An 11,820-nucleotide genomic window follows, 5' to 3' on the forward strand; every position below is an offset into this window, starting at 1 on the left:
AATTCAATATAATAATAATAATAATAATAATAATAATAATAATAATAATAATAATAATAATAATAATAATAATAATAAGAAGAAGAAGAAGAAGAAGAAGAAGAAGAAGAAGAAGAAGAAGAAGAATTGGATAGCATTGTCAGCTAATTGGTGAGCATTTGAAATTGTTGATGATTCGTGAATTGTGATTATGTTATGAAACTTTTTGCTAATTTGATACTTTTTCGTGTGAAATTGTTATTTGAGCACAATAGCTATAATGATCATCATTTATATTTGAATTTTTTATATTGATGGTATATGTTGAATGGACTTAGATTGTAAAATCAAAATCATATTATATAACACAACCACCTAACCTATTGAAAAGATTAGTATGGGGGGGGGGTGTTTGATCCGGTATTGGGAACTATTTAGATCGGTGTTGATTTCATGCTTGTTGACTATTTGTATGGAATATTTTTTGGCAATAAGTGGAACCTAGATATTAATTATATATTAGAAGTTTTGATCTCATTTACTTGTCCCAAAAATAAAAAATAAAATTAATTAGATTATAGTGTGGAGCTAGTCTTTAGTAATTTGACCTTATTCATCATTAATGTTTAGAAGACGATCTACTGGGAAAGAAGGTTTGCGTTCTGTGTAGAGAACGAACTACATTTGAAAATCAATGAAAAGATCCTAAAAATAGAAGAAATGGACAAAATGAGGAAAGCATAAAAAGAAAATATAAGCATACTGAAGTGTGTTGATGCAGTGGCAAAACAATTATAAGCACTATTTTGTCTGTATAAGCCTTGGATACTTAACTCTGGATTTAGATTTCTTGTTAAATTATTTGCCTAGTAAAACTTGGAAGTTGAGACACTCAAATTTAGGAAAATTATATCATATCAATGCAGTGACTTAATATTGTGAAATTAACCGTAGAATAATAACAAGAAATTAAAAATATTTTCAAAAGCGTATATATAACGAGAGAGAAATGGCATATTTGACTATTGAAGGTCGGAAAATAACTAAACTAGAGGTTGATGATAATTTGATTGATTATATACACAAGCACATCGATTGAGCATTGAATAAGTTAAAATTAATTCAATTGAATTACTTATGAATTTTTGGATTGTCAATATTTCATTAACTGATGCAAGAGCGGAAAAGTTATCTAATGGTTTGATATTTTTGTTGTTTGATTGTTGTAAGAAGATAGACTTGTTCTTGATGAACAAGAGTTTAAGTTTGGAGTTGTGATAAGTGCATATTAGTCTCTTATTTGGACTTCTATTCTTGCTTATTTATTGATATTGAGCGGATATACACCTATTTTAGTGTAAGTACATAAGTTATATGTAAAATATCGACTTGGATGCATTTGGATGCAATTAGCGTGGAAAAATGCATTTTTGAGCTAAATTGGAGACGATTCGTAGCAATTGAAGATCAGTCAAATTGCAATTGATCATTGGAAGAATTAATGAAGCAATCGAAGAGATTTTCACAAGTTTTAGGAGCTAAATATAAAGTATGAAAAGTTTGGGGACTTAATAGTAAAATTTTGAAACTTGCATCAGATCAAATATGGGTAATTGAGGAACATGGAGGATCAAATTATCAAAAATTGTAGATAAAGAACTAAAATTGCAAGGAATAAGGGACTAAAATTGAATGAAGAAATGAAGAGTATTGAAATGCAACATGGGAAATGACCTACCATTGGGATCGCAAGACAACTTAGATAGAAACAGAATGCAAATTGTTAACACTTTGCAATAGCAAGATTGTTGTTTTCTGACAGGAAATGTCTTTTCCTTGTTTTGATAAACATTTATAAACATTTCTTGAAACAGTTAAGCTACTCAGACATGGGTGGTTGATAGGATTTAAAAATAGGTGCTGCGTGTCAACACTTGCTTGCTTTTTTTTAACTGTCCAATAAATGCTTGACAAATATCTCCTATTTTTAAATCTTGTCAAATACCCTATTTGTGTAGAAATGTCCTTTCTTGAGATCAAATAGGGCACGGATTTTGACCTGTACAACCCTTCATTAACAATTAAAGGAGAGGAAGCTATGTGGCTCTTGTACATATATTTTACATATTTCATACAGAGGTAGACAACCATTGATATTAAACAGAAATTTTTTTGTAATGCTTGAAGAAATTTTCAATACAAAACACATTCCTACTTATTTCATAGACAATTGCATGAAGAAGAAGAAAAGGATATTGAAGAAGATAAATCAAGAACTATTGAACAATTTGAGATTCAAGACTTATTTCTTTCTTGTCAATCTTAAATTTTGGGTGGTGTTGCATCTATTTAATTGGTGTTATTGTATTCACATGATTCTTTACTTGTTGTATCTATGTTAGGATAACATCGAACCCTATATTATAATGTTTTGACATTAAATTCTATAGTTTGATACTAGATATTTGTTTGGTTTGAATGTTTATTACAATCTTAATGTATTCAATTAATTGCCTACTAATTGAATCGAAATATGATTCTATTATCCTTCGAGAGAAGGAATAGGAATTTAGCACAAGTAGCAATAATCATAAGGTCATATACACATTAAAGATAATTGTCTATACTTTGTATGATCCAAATAAATGTTCTTGTGATTTAATGTATCCTTACATGTTTGCATTTAGGATACGAATATTATCAGGCCATATGTGATGATAGATCTAATTTTACTTGAGAGAGATTATTACAAAATTTTCTAATATTATCGAGTAGAAACCATATTCACTCATTCAATTTGGGTGAGATAAACGCCTTACATTTAACTATTTCTTAATTTTGTATGATGTTTTTAAGATATGTGAGAAAGTGTTTATAAATTGTTTAAATTATAAATAGATAGAAATGAATGATGAATAAGTGAATAGTACCTGTGTAACACTCGAATGTGTATATAAAAAAGTGAATTTGAATATTTATCAAAAGTTCACGAACATGAGTCAAACATAGACTTATCTTCTCGAGTTTTTTGAATACCTACTTTTCACGCGGTCATCTTATAAACTACTTACAAGCTAACAAATTAACATACTTTTATTCTTCTCTATTACATTCAAGTTTCAGTGTATATATCATGAATATCACTCATCAAAGAACTCATAGTGCTTGTACGGACAAGGGGTGACAACCACATAAAAGATGAATATGCCCTTCCAGACGTTTGACGTCGAACTACATTGGTACCTACCATTTGAATATATTTTGAGTTGCCAAATTATTATTCTTTGCCGAGGGGTCTACAAGGAAAAACTACAAGGGAATCATGAAAATGGGACAAAAGCCACAAACAGTTGTATTGGTAGGACCCAACCATGAGAATATGTTGTTTTAGCCTATTTTCCAACTATAATATTATAATAATACACGTACTAAGACAATCTTTATATATATACATACCCACTCATCAGAATGCCTTTGGGACCGACCTTGCTAGCCACACGAGATAAAAAGACATCTTTTGTTCTTTAGTATAGATTTGATATTCAATTAGCCCTATTAGTCTACAATTATTCAAAGAAAATAAATATTGGAGAAATGAATTTTTAGATAATGTGCTATTTAAAAAGTAGAAAAAAGTATTGGATTTATGTGTAAAATATTTTATTGTGAGAATGTATTATTGAAAATGAGCTTAAGAAGAAAAGATTTTGAAATAATGACAGATAAACAACAGCTTAACAAATTCACAAATTAAAGGTCAAAAAAATTTTTTTTTTTTTTTTTTTTTTTGGGTAATAGGGCCTAACTTGGCATTATCGATTGGGAAAAGAAAGTGTTTCTTACCTTCTACGGGAATCTTCGATTCTCAGCTTGAAGTGGTATTTATATTTTAATCACTTTGAATAAAACATTTTGAACCTATAACTACTATTAATGTATTATTCATACATTCCTTGGGACCCTCAAATTAAAATTACTTATTTTAGTCTAATCACATAATCAGAAGGTTTTAAACATGTAGTTAACATGGGATTGGAGCAGGCAAAAGGATCCATTCAAGTCCGAATGTTACTCAATTACAAAAAGTTGTGGACGTGTTTGATATTTGATAATAATAATTAAAAAAATCCAAATATACAAGTATCGGATTTGTTAAAAATATTATAAATACATAAATTTGTATCATCTCTAACTATTTAAAATTTTATAGACGAGATAGTTAACAATTCAATGGACAAAATCAACTGGGGACAGAATTATATAATGATAGTGGCATATAACTTTGTTGCCTAAATTAATTGAAAGGACAGAAAGCTTTATTTAGTGTGCAATCTTGACATGCACATTTTTAATTAATGTGGATATGTACTTACAGATGACTCGATGAGAATGTTGAATTAGTTAATTGTAAATGTGTGTGAACAGAATTTTACCATATTAAAATGCAAGAATTTGAGAGTAGTAGAATATGATAATAGTTGGTTCTTGATAACTTCAAGTAGCCAGGAATATAGATTATAGAGTCAAAAGAGATATTGAGATTACAAGTGATGAGGTTTTTGTGGGCCTTGAAAGATGAAAGGAGAGGACATGATGAGTTTTGAATTCGATACAAAATATTAAGCTAAAAAAACCATTGTATCATTCATGAAATATCACTTATTGTTTCTTCTAATAAAAACAAATTAAAGATCAAAGATATTGACATAATTGTCTATTTAAAAATAATTGCAAGTTCACATTTACAGCAAGTCCGACCAAGATGTCTTGGTCGTGCATTTATGTTTCTATCTTACTGCCAAAGAATCTGATTGTTTTCAAATTTGTACTTTATCCTCGTTCTAGCAATTTTGATGTTCAACATCTTCTTAAATTGCAGAAAGTACAAGGAGAAGTCGAATACGACCTCTTAACGCCTGAGCCAAAGGACAAATAGCGTCTAGCCCACTCTTATCCTGCCAACCCCACTGGGGTTTTGGCTTATCAACCCCCTCCATCTCATTGCAAGATTCTTTTTCTTATTTTCTTTCTCTTCCATTTTCAAGTTTTGCTTATTCTATTAATTATTTTTTTACTTTCGTTGAAAAGAAAGGTATAATGGCCTTATTATTAAAACTTGACATTTTAACAACAAAATGGAGGGAAACCCAGGGGCTTTCGAAAAGCTATCTACGCTCACTAATTGAAAAATTCGTGTACAAATTTTATAGCCATCAACAAGGATTGAACAAATCCTACCCTTCTAGACACTCGGTATTATAAGGGGACTGTTATATGAAACATCAAGCTAATGCAAAACAATGTAATAGTAATTATACGTTGTGACAAAGAGTGTTCAATTCTCTATAGACAATAGGAAACAAAAAAGGGAGCTATCATTCTTGGAAGTCTATTGTTGAATGTTGATGATCAATTCTCAAACTTAGAAGAGTAATTGAGCTATGATTAAGAAGCGGCGATCAATTGAGTGAATACTGCAAGAGATAGCACTTACACTAGGACTCTTGGTGCAATAAAAATGAAAGGTTTCAAATTTAAGGCCCCGTTTGGTAGCCATTTTCTTCAAAATGCATTTTTCTCTCTTCTTTTCAACTATACATTTTTTATTAAAATAATATTACACGTAAATCAAAAAAAATTTCTTATTTTTCAACCACAAATTTCACATAAATTTACTATTATACAATTTATTTTTACATAAAAATGCCTATCAATCACCCCATAAATGTCTCAAATAAATAGATAAGGATCAACTTACTACAAACGTAATAATGTGTGGACCTAGGGGTACGTTTCTCTGTCCTTTTTCTATAGTATATAAGACAAGTAGAACCCTTGGTCAAAGGTAACAATATGATTATGTGATTATGGGTAAGTATGGATAGCAATGGCACAACTTTTTAGTCCTTCGGGTGTGTTGCGGTGAGGGGGAGGGATGGGTGCAGTTCATGCAAGCAGAATCCTCCATTTGGTTGGTGGAAATTCTGCATGTACCTATTATGAGTTTGTCCTATGGACACGTCTTTGGTCAACATTCAATGACAAATATGGCTTTGACTCATTTATAATTGTCTCAAAGTGAGCTGTTGAAGTAACACAATAATGTATGCTAAAGATTTTTTATATTCTCATGACAGTTGATAATGATAATCTTGTCTTGAACGATTTTCACTTTGACGGGTTTAAATTTGCTTCGTGCATGAATCTAGTAATCACAAGCAAAAGATAATCAATGTATGCCTATAGTCTTGATAATGATAATCTTGTCTTGTAGGATTTTGACTTGGCCGGTTAAATTCGCTTCGTGCGTGAATCTAGTAATCACAAGCAAAAGATAATCAATGTATGCCTATAGTCCATGTAAGGTAGAGCTAACACCTTGCCGTTAGCTATGTTGACCTTCAGATCCAACAACATCCCTGTCAATAGATTCCAACTCCTCTCTCATTCGCGTGTAATGTTATTTGCACACTTAGACAATCACATTAGACTGTACAAGATGTGGTTCCAATGGATGAAACGATTATGTACACTCCGACATTCAAATCAAATTATAAAGTATATTGGATGTGGGAGAGACATGACATTAAACGAAAATATGGGTACTTGGTTTTTTATTACACTTACAACCCTTATGATACCCTTTTCCGCTCTCTTTCTTGAATGAGAAATGACCGAGTGTTTATATTTGGAGGGGATGGGTAAAACAGACCTTCTTTGGATGCTTTGCATGTAAACTCATCCTAATGGTTCATGTTCAAGTGTGTCAATCCATAGGCTTGTAGCTTCCAAATTAACCCCACATATCAGTTCAAAAGTTGTAGCTTAACTTAGGGTCATCGTTGTAGAGCTATCCTATCAATTGTTGTGCAGTATATCATTTGTGCAATTTGGTCAAGGTGAGGCTTGTAGAAAATGCCCATTGTCTTGGATATATACTAAACGGAGCTATGATACATCATCTTTGGATAAAATTAATCTTCTGAATGAGACATCTAAAGGCACAACCTGATTGTCTTGAAAGAAGCATGTAGAAGAAGCGATGCAAAGTGGAATGTTAACATTGCGTGAAATTTTTCTTAATTGATTGTCATGTGACTACTACATAGACAGAGATGATACGAAGTAGTCAATGCCTACATATTGGTGACTCTTTCTTAGTGGAATTGGAGGGAGAGTCATCCTTATGAGTAACTAATTAATGAGCAATCCCCATACTGCTCGAGTCTTCTCGAATTTTCTATTCAAATGTGTTAATAATCCATTTTTCAACAGTCGACACGATAATAAGCATTGAACAACTTCTATCTCATATTTATTTTTCATCTCGATAGACTAATTTGCACGAATGCACTAGCTACTCTGCTACAAATTTCAATTTACATTTATATTTATAAAGTGATCAATAATTCAATTTTTAATTAGCAGTTTCCCAATTGGCCAGTAGAATTAGGCCCGACTTTTGAGCTTGAATTATTTGAGAAGATGGTGAACTCTTTCCTTACTTTTGCAAGTCGATGTCCTCATTTGTGGCTCTCACTTTTTCGCTACAGCACTAAAATTTCTTCGGATTTAGGCCCAATTCTAGTCCCCCATCATTTCTCACGGCCTTAGTCACTTCTTTGTAGCCCAAATGCTCCACTAGATCTACTACCCCAATTTAGTCAGCAATCAAATTCCTTTCCTGGAGACCTATTTATCTGTTCCTCAAATCCCTGCTTTCCATAGCATAAAATTGTTTGTTAAATGATTTCACTTTTAACAGTAAAATCCTCACTTGAAAAGTCTCTCGACGATCCATTTTCGATGCAACTGCTAAAAAATGACTTCTAAGAAAAAATTTGTCATTCAAAGTGAAATATCCAGTATCCGTTGCCTCTTCAAAATCTGCCGAACGGAGGTGAAGAATCAATAATGGGAACAATGTTTAAAATGCCTTCCCTGCCGTTGACCTCGGGCTCCCATGGGTAGTAACCGAAGCATTAACCTTTGACAAAATCCCTTCTATGGTAGGCCGTGTCATGGATTGAGAATTGTTCGTTGCAAGGCCTTACATTCTATCACTGCATGCTCTAGATGCTCGCACCTTCCACAACATTGAAGCATATTAGTGAATTTACAAGTGTAAACAAAATTGTAAAAATAAATTGAGAAACAAACTCATAATCAATTAGTTGAGACGAGAATATCTTTTTTAGGAGATTCAAGTCCTATATGGGGTTAGACGTCTTCAGGTCCAATAACTAGTCATTTTAATATATTGTATGAGTTATTTAAGGATTTACGGTTGATTTTCTACAATGATTTGTAATAAAAACCAACAACACACAACAAGAAACATAAAACGAACACAAGAATACCAAAGATGTTGACCCAATTCAGCCGAAATAGCCCTAATCTGAGGGGCTTAGGGACAGCCTGTTCCACTATGACACAATCTACCTTCCAAGAGAGCAAGAGTACATAAGAACCACTCAGATCACAAGATTTTAGTTATCGATATAAAAAGGTCATGAAACACAACCCACGAAATCAACCAAACGCTTAGGAGTTTAACAATACAAAGATCAGCCACTTTATCAGGTCTGATCATTAACAAAATCCACAAACTCCATTCTAAAGATCATAGAAACCTTGCAATACAAGAGAGTAAATTTCAAACGAAGAGACGAAGAAGAGAGAGACCCATAAGAGAGAAGGAGAAAAATCTGGAATGAACCAAAAGTCTCGTGACTTTTGGGTAGAAAAGGACGGTCCACCACCCAAGGATCAATCTCATCTTTTCATTTAATCTAACGGTCCCTAACGAGTCTCACCTAGCACAGTCCAAGTGAGTATCAAGTGTCCAATAATCAAGTGCCAATTAGGCAGAATTTTTCAAGTAAGCAGAAAACCCAATTAACAGAAATAGCACTCGTTTTAAAGTGTTTTGAGAAATACTTCTTTTCACATTCTTCACCTTGATTCTCAACAATACTCGCTCTCTGGTTGTTGAAAGTGCCATGGAGCAACTGTCCATCATCATTGCCTAAGACCTACAAAAGAAAAGTAACCTATGTGAATATGAAGCAAGGATAAACATGTTTTAAACTTATATACAAGCAAAACTTTGGTTCCGATATCAGAAGGATTTTTATCAGTATGAACTTTAATCAATTTAACTTCATCTTGAGGCAATTTTTCTCTTATAAAATGATACTTCATCTCAATGTGTTTTGATTTTTCATGATAGACATGATTTTTACTAAGGAATAGAGTACTCTGACTATCAGTATGTATAATAGGAGTATCATTCATAAAGTTCAGTTCTTTTAAAATCCCCATTAACCAAGTACATTCTTTCACCGCCTTAGTTATGGCTACATACTCAGTTTCTGTGCTGGACAATGTAACCAATGGTTGCAATTGTGATTTCCAAGCTATGCAATTTTTCCCAAGAGTAAAGAAATAAGCTGTAGTGGATTTTCTACTGTCTTTGTCACCAACAAAGTCAACATCAACATAACCTTTTAGAGTTAAATTTTCAGATATTTTCTCATACACTAATCCCAGGTTTAATGTACCAACAATATATCTAAGCAACCATTTCATCCCAGCACAATGAGGCTTGCCAAGATTGGACATAAATCTGCTTAGGAAACTGATTGTATAAGCAAGGTCAGGTCTGGTTGTTATCAAAGAAAACATAATAGAACCTATAGCATTTGCATAGGGTATATTTTCCATTTCCTTTACCTCTTCTTTAGATTTAGGGGAGTGTGACTTAGATAGGTTCATGTGGGCTGAAAGGGGTACATTAATCGCTTTACTATCTTTCATACCAAATCTGGTCACTACTTTATTTAAGTATGCTTCTTGTGTAATGATTAACCTACTTTCAGGTCTGATCTTTTTTATAACCATCCATAGACTTTTTCTAGTATATCCTAAGTCCTTCATATCAAATCCAGATTTCAAAAGATCTTTGAATCTTGTAATTTGAGACTTATCAGGACTGGCCAGAAGCATATCATCCACATATAATATAGTAAGTAAACTTTACCCCATTTTTCATGTTGTTATAATATAAGCAAGCATCAAATTCACTTCTTTTGAACACAATCTTTAACACATATGCATAAAACCTTTTATACCATTGTCTAGGGTTTCAACCCATAATAATGATTTTTCCAGTTGCATATTTATTCGAATTTGTTTTTAACTTCAAAGCCTTGAAGCTAACTCATAAAGATATCCTTTTCCAACTCCCCATGTAAGAATGCAATTTTCACATCAAGTTGCTCAAATTCCCAATTGTATTGGACAACTAGAGCCAATATCAACCTGATGGTTTTATATTTGATTACAGGTGAGAATATCTCATTGTAATCAACCCCTTCTTTCTGAGAATACCCCTTTGCCACTAGTCTAGCCTTAAAAACCTAATAGGATCAGTTCGGCTATTACCCTCTTTATGTTTGTAAACCCATTTACACTACACTACCCTATGATCCTTAGGTTTTCTAGCAAGCTTCCAAGTTTTATTTTCATTCAAGGATGCATCTCTTCTTTCATGGCCTTTAACCAATTTTCATAGTTTTTTCCATGAATAGCTTCTTCATAAAAGGTAAGTTCAGCTTGTTCTATTTCTTCTCTAGAGACTAAGGTAAATTCAGTCAGATTTAATAGTTCATATCTACGATTAGGTCTAGGTTGTCTTCTTGCCCTATCCCTTATGAGTTGATAATCTTGAATCTCAGTGTGTTCAGTAATATCAAGTTCTTCAGATTCAGCCCCAATCTGGGGTTCATTAGGCTCTATAGTTTTAGTAACTTGTTCATCCTGATGATGTACAACATCATTTCCATCATATTCAGGTTGAGATGGGTTAAATTTAGTTAACTTCACCTTACTTTGAACAGTCTGGTTATTTTCAGATTCATTTGTTCCTTTAAATTCTTGTTTTAGGCATGGCATTTCTAATTCATTGAAGATTACATCTCTACTATTAATAATCTTAATGGCTGGAACACCCAAAACCCACAACCTGTAGCCTTTAACACATTTTGGACATCCTAGCATCACACATTTGGTGGCTCTAGGTTCCAACTTTCCTTCAAATTGATGTGCATATACTGCACATCCAAAAACTCTTATATGAGTTAAGTTTGGGAGGTTTCCTATCCATAATTCTTGTGAGGTCTTAAACCCTATACTATTAGAAGGGGACCTATTAATCAAGTAAGTTGTTGTACAAGCAACCTCAGCCCAAAGCTCTTTAGCCAAACCAGAACTGATAAGCATGCATCTTACTTTATTTATTATAGTCATGTTCATTCTCTCAGCTATCCTATTTTGCTGGGGTGTGTGTTTCACAGTCCTATGCCTTATATCCCATTCTGTTTACAGAAATTATCAAATTCCGCGTTACAGAAATCTAACCCATTATCAGTTCTTAGGGTTTTCAATTTTTTCTCTAATTGATTTTCAACAATTTTCATCCATGTCCTGAACTTCTAGAAGGTTTCAGATTTAGCCTTTAAGGGATAAATCCAAACCTTCCTGGAGCAGTCATCTACAAGTGATAAGAAATATTTACTTCCACCAAAGGTGGTGTGCTTTTCTGGACCCCAAAGATTTGCATGTACATAATCTAAGGGCCTATTGGTTCTATATGAGCTAGATTCAAAACAAATCTTGTGGGACTTACCCAACACACAAGTCTCACAAAAGTTCATAGGCTCAATGTCATCTTTTCTAAGTAATTTTTTATTACTTAAAGATTTTAGCCCTTTATTTCCAATGTGTCCCAATCTGTTGTTCCAAAGACCAGATTTATTTTCATTAACAGTTAGAGCATTT

The sequence above is a fragment of the Olea europaea genome, chromosome 20 (genome assembly GCF_002742605.1).
Source record: "Olea europaea var. sylvestris chromosome 20, O_europaea_v1, whole genome shotgun sequence".
In the NCBI taxonomy this organism is placed as follows: domain Eukaryota; kingdom Viridiplantae; phylum Streptophyta; class Magnoliopsida; order Lamiales; family Oleaceae; genus Olea; species Olea europaea.